The sequence below is a fragment of the Cibotium barometz genome, chromosome 33, assembly GCF_041138505.1.
Source record: "Cibotium barometz isolate CiBa-2024 chromosome 33, ASM4113850v1, whole genome shotgun sequence".
In the NCBI taxonomy this organism is placed as follows: domain Eukaryota; kingdom Viridiplantae; phylum Streptophyta; class Polypodiopsida; order Cyatheales; family Cibotiaceae; genus Cibotium; species Cibotium barometz.
Window position 1 is genome coordinate 10855640 of NC_141078.1, and position 6047 is coordinate 10861686.

The following is a 6047-nucleotide window of genomic DNA, read 5'->3' on the forward strand; positions in this document are numbered from 1 at the left end:
AGTTCATCTCTCAATCCAAGCTCACGGCGGCCAGGTAAGGTGAGTGTTGTTGGGGTATCTATTTCACCAAAAGGAAAGGCACAGTGATAGGGAGTGTAGGCGCACTGCGCTTTGTCGGACGCTCTCCCACTTGAGAGTGTGTGCGTTTGTGTGTGTGTGTGAGAGAGAGAGAAAGAGAGAGAGAGAGAGAGAGAGAGAGAGAGCGCATGCGCGAGAGAGTGTGCGAGCGCGCGCGTGTGGCTGCGTAATTAGAGACAACGCGCCCTCCCTATGCACTCTCTTGTACAAGCAATGTCACAGCCCAGTCGTGTGCTGATATTTGGCGCTACTGGTTACATTGGCAAGCACATCGCCCAGGCGAGCTTGGATGTTGGGCACCCTACGTTTCTCTTCGTCCGGACCCGGACATAGCCCTCGATGTTCACAAGGCCCAGCTCTTGATGTCCCTCAAGAGATCCGGCGCTACCTTCTTGAAGGTTTAAAAAAACCCCAACTGCACCGTCCCTCAGTCTCGAATCCAAGTTGTGAACAGTGCAATACTTGAAATTACTTATTTGAATTAAAGTAAATGTTCCAATGATTATTTCATTCCTTTGAGACTAATTTCTGTGCTTCAGTACCTAATTGCAGAGCAGCGTAGAAGATCATAGCAGCCTGGTAGATGCAGTGAAGCAAGTAGACATTGTGATATCAGCCAGGGTGAACACAAACTTCTAGATCAACTGAAGCTGATAGAGGCCATGAAAGAAGCTGGGAACATCGAGGTAAAATCAGCAGCTATAAAGATGCAGGATTTAATGATGAGAGTTAGGACGACTAAGTTATCATGAGCTAGATAGCGACGAGGAATAGGTAGATGACTGATAGAAAGCAGACGGTGATAATCATGATTGGATTTGTTTATTGCAATCAGCAGTGACATGATGAATGCAGCAGGCATGATTAATTAATTGAGCATCAAGGTTAATTCAAAAGCATTACATGCGTGTTAATGGTGGGTGTAGAGGTTTTTGCCTTCGGAGTATGGGATGGATCCGGACCATCTGGTGGACTGTCCGTCGCCGGCGGGTGATTTGTTTGCGGAAAAGAGACAAGTCCGACGAGCTGTGGAGAAGGCGGGGATCCCTTACACCTACGTCTCGGCCAACTGCTTTGCCGGCTACTTCCTGGCTGGCCTTGCTCAGTATGGCCGGTTCTTGCCACCCACGGACAGCGTGGTCATCTACGGTGATGGCAATCAAAAAGGTCAAATCCTACGTATAACATTTTTGCCATATTTTTTTCGAAGGTTTACACCTTAGATTATGAATTAATTTTGAGATAATTTGAGGCTTTGCAGTAATCTGGGTGAGAGAGGAGGATGCTGCAGCTTATGTGATCAAAACTGTAGAGGATCCTTGTGTAGTAAACACGACTGTCTACATTCGCCCAGCAGCAAACGTCCTTTCTCAAAACAAGGTGGTGGCCATTTGGGAAGAGCAGTCAGGAACAGCACTACAAAAGACCCACATTCTTGAGTCTACATGGCTTAAGGACATGCATGGTAAGCATACATTCTCTCTTCATGATATAGATTTATATGAATTTTCTAAATCTGTGATGCATCTCTACATCTCTACATTATCTTAAGGAAGGGTTTCACTAAGCTACCACGTGGCAAGAATTCGGAGGTTCGGGAAGGGGAAGAGGAGGTTTGGGTACGTGCGAAGCACGGGTTCCCAAATAGTATTTACGATAAGGTCTTGTTCTCTCTCCTTCCTTCACGAAATAGACACAGCAAGGGAAACCTATATTCTTGAGTTACGATAAGCGATAGCTTCTTTCACTTTAGTAATAACCTTTAGTTATGTTAATGTTTGAGTATGCAAAAGATAATAAATATTAGATGAAGTACTCATAATAACCTTCCTTTGGTTTAGTCCGACAAAGATTATGAATATTTAGTGAAATAATATTCATAATAACTTTCCTTATAGAGAGAAACTTAGTGGAGAGATGTTGTAACTAGTTGCAAAATGCATTAACATTAAACTTTCCTTATAGAGAGAAACTTAGTGGAGAGAAGTTGTAACTAGTTGCAAAATGCATTAACATTAAACGGGGTATGTGGGTATGCATTTAAACAAATTTAGTTGCCTTGATTTCTTGGACTTAAAAAAACATACCGATGAACATAGTATCTACCTCTACATGGTAGGGCAAAGACACAAATCCTCTCTCTCTCTCTCTCTCTCTCTCTCTCTCTCTCTCTCTCTCTCTCTATATATATATATATATATATATATATATATATATATATATATATATAACCACAAAGACAAACATAATACATTGTGTACCACCCCAACCTAGGTCTTTCTCTCTTAGGATAGATAGGGGATAGATTGACCTTGGGATAGGCATTTTGTGATTACATGGGTTTAGTAATTGAATCATGGAAAGCTAGTTAAACATCCCACTTATAAGGCTAGAAATAAGTCCTAAGGGTGTGTGTAACTATGTGATGATTTTTCATTGTGTGGTTTGGATCTCATCTAGTAGATGAAGTGGTGATTTGTGAACGTGTTAGGGAAAACATCAAGTGTTCATTTGTGGACAAGATGGCTGATGGTCTCAAGGACTTCTAAATTTTTACTAGATTTGTGTATACCCCAAATCCATTTGTCTATGATAAGCTCTCAGTTTTGATTTTCTTATGTTTATTATTTGTGCAAATTTCTTATTGCTTTTGATGTATGAGCATTTTCACTATTTTGCGCTTTATGGTTGGAGTGAATACAACTTTGCTAACATGAAGCTTCTCATGTTTATGGTTTTCCTATATGCTTATGTGTGTGCTAGTTTGGTGCTCAAAGGATGAAGGTTGAATTTATCAAGTCTTTCAAAGTGTAAATTGGAGTACACTTTGCATTTTAAAGAAAAACAAGAGATGCCACAACTTGTTATAGTAATGACCATGTAAATTAAATCCCACCATTGATTCATCAAGTCTCCACATGGATATTTGATTTGATGGAATTAGGAAAAAATCCCTTCAATTTGTTGAGAAGAGAGGCCTAAACATTGGTGGGTTGGGATAAAGAAGAGAAAAAAGATGCAATTGAAGGGATTTCTTACTTCAGATGTAGGGAGACTAGTCTCCACATGGATATTTGTGTGTTAATTTGATCGAATTAGGAGAAAATCCCTTCAATTTGTTGAGAAGAGAGTCTTAAACATTGGTGGGTTGGGATAAAGAAGAGAAAAAAGATGCAATTGAAGGGATTCCTTAATTTAGATGTAGGGAGACCACTCATGGGCGACACTAGTACGGCCAGTAGCCTTTGGGGAGGGCTCTTTGAGGGATCCTATTCCCGGAGGTGGCGGCACACCCCAACCCGTGCATACGCTTTTGGTGCAGACGCAGGTGCAGCAGACGCTGGGCCCCAGTGTTTTGACACAGGCCGAGGGCACTCCCTTGGCACAGAGGCACCGCCGTTCAAGGTATGCATTAATCTACTCCGTGTCTAGGTGTAATTTTCATGAAACCATCCAAAATGAATCTTAAAAATTATATGTATTTTTTGTGCAGTAGTAGTAGTCAGCCATCACCATCACCAGTCTCTTCACCATGTGTGCCTCCTTCTGCACCTCCACCTGCCACCTCGGAGCTTCGCATGCTATCGGGCACGATGCCCATTAGCATTCAGGTGGATCAGAGTGGGCGAGTGCAGTATGTAGACGGTGGGGCACTTTTCCGTCGCCGCTTGAGAGAGCTCGTGCACACATACATGCCCAAGATACACATCCACTGGATTCTTTCATGTATTTTTTAAAATCTCTGTATACATTGATATCAAATGATAAATCTAACTAAAGTGACTTTTTTTTTCAAACTGTAGGGATCAAGATGATAATGACAAGAAATATGTGTTGGCAATCCTCGGGCAGGAGTTCGGTGTTGGTTGGGACAAGACCGTTGTATTGCATGAGATGCAAACGCTTCTAAAGCATCGACGGAACAATGCATGGTACAATTATTTGCTTTGCTATGTTATTCAAGTCTACTTCTTTCTTTGAGTAATATGGTTGAATTATTGTTAAATTAAATAAAGAAAGTTTGGAACGTCAAACACCTGAAACGTTCTCTAGAAAGTTCACATACTCTCGCACTTACACACACACAAATCAGCCCACCAATTCTTCTTTTTGTGCATAGCTCTTCCTCGCCATCTGAGGAAAAGGGCAGCTTTACTGGTCAAAAAGGCCAGCTTCTTCTAGCAGAAGCGAGTTCTTTCTGGCATAAAGCAGGTATAAAGGGTATGAGCAGTTTTATACCCTCTCTCCCCTACTTGTCTCGGAAACCTCTCAAGTCCAGCCTTGCTAACTAGATGCTTGCACACCCTAACTAGATGTTGCTAATTTGCCACCTCAGCTCTTGATGCCACATCAGCATTGTCAGTTACATCATCAGCCACGTCAGTTGCTCATTGCGCATTAGCTTCACAATCAGCTCTTTTCACAACACTTTTGCCTGTAAGACAAAACACACACACGCATAGTACATGGACTCATGACTATAGAACACGAGCCTAAGGGGAATCGAACCCCTAAGTAGCAGCATAAGGCCACTCTAAGACCAAGAGGCTCTCCCTACCACCCCACCCTATAGTTAGTATCATGTACAATCAAAACAAGCGATGAAAAAAAAGGATATCGAGATAGAAACACATTACCATTTTCTTTTGAATTGATGAGCCAAGCTGTTTATGAACAATTGGAAACTATGCCTCGCCAAAGATATCAATCTCTAAGAACACCTCGTCGTTGTCAACCATAGCCTCTTGAAGTTCCATCTCTGTTAGGCATATGCCGAGTCAATCAGGGAGTGGAGCATTGTTCGAGGTGGATTCTGAGATTTGCTCAGTGTCAGCCTCTAGTAGATCTTCTCCTAGATCATTCGATAAATCTTTACCCAGATCATCCCCTTCATCATCCATTGAGGGTGGTGTGACATTTGTTTGTGAAATCAAATTTGCTTCTCTAATGCGAAGAATTGTATCTCCTTGCCCATGTGATATAGAGGTCATTGTTGTGTCTGGTGTATTGTCGGGCTCTGTAGAGGTCATTGTTGTGTGTGGTGTATTTTCACGCTTAGTAGAAAAGGTGGTATCAAACAATCTTTGACTTCTAGGGTTCACATGAACAATTTGCCACCATGGATTGCCAGTTGGATTTTTGTAAAAGAAAGCTTGTTGCGCATGCATCGGGAAGAGATAGGGCTCTTTGGTTGCTCGTAGGAGCTTCGATGAGTCAACGGACCAGAAGCCGCTTTGTTCGTGCCTCAAGGTGGCCCTTTTTCCTTTGTACTCCGTTCGAAACCAACGCACCTTCAAAATTACCTGCAATATTATAATGTATATAAACTTGTTACTCAAAGATGCTGAATATTTCAATCATTTAGTTTGCATAATATTTTGAAACGAATCATGCGTACCTGTTTCATAACACGATAGTTAATTTCGTATATGCCCTCCAGATCCCCTACGTAGCCGAGCTCATCCTCAATCAAATTTGTGTCACAAGCACTTGCACGAGAGAGTTGATGTAAGGACGCAACGATGCAAGAGTCTTGAGTAACACGAAGATCATCAATCCTCTTGACGCGAAGATGCTGACCACACACCCACATGTTGCTGTGAGCTAGGACCTAAAACCACATGGGAACCACATGAACATGTATGGTTAGAATCCAGAAAAACATGTAGTATTATTCAAATTAAAATATAACATTGGAGTAACTTACCATGGTGTCGCATCCTAGGCTAAGCTCAAACTCTTCTCGTGAGATTTCAAACCCTTGCCCTCGCATCTCTCTGATATGTGTATTCAACCATTCTAGGCTCATCGTTGGAGGTGCACTCCGACTCTTTTTGGATGCCCTACTTCTCCTGTTTCTCTCTTTGCATTCTTTGTCATGCTTTTCAATCCATTTTTGCATGCAATCTGAGTTATACACCACAAAAGTACTAAGCGCTTCCCTCTCCTCAGCACTTATCTTTAGTGGG

The 6047-nt window shown here is 41.9% G+C and overlaps 1 pseudogene; it reads left to right on the top strand.

The window, feature by feature from the left end:
* Nucleotides 1-291: 291 nt before the first annotated feature.
* LOC147619290 (bifunctional pinoresinol-lariciresinol reductase 2-like) lies at nucleotides 292-4059 on the top strand (annotated as a pseudogene).
* The last annotated feature ends 1988 nt before the right edge of the window (nucleotides 4060-6047 follow it).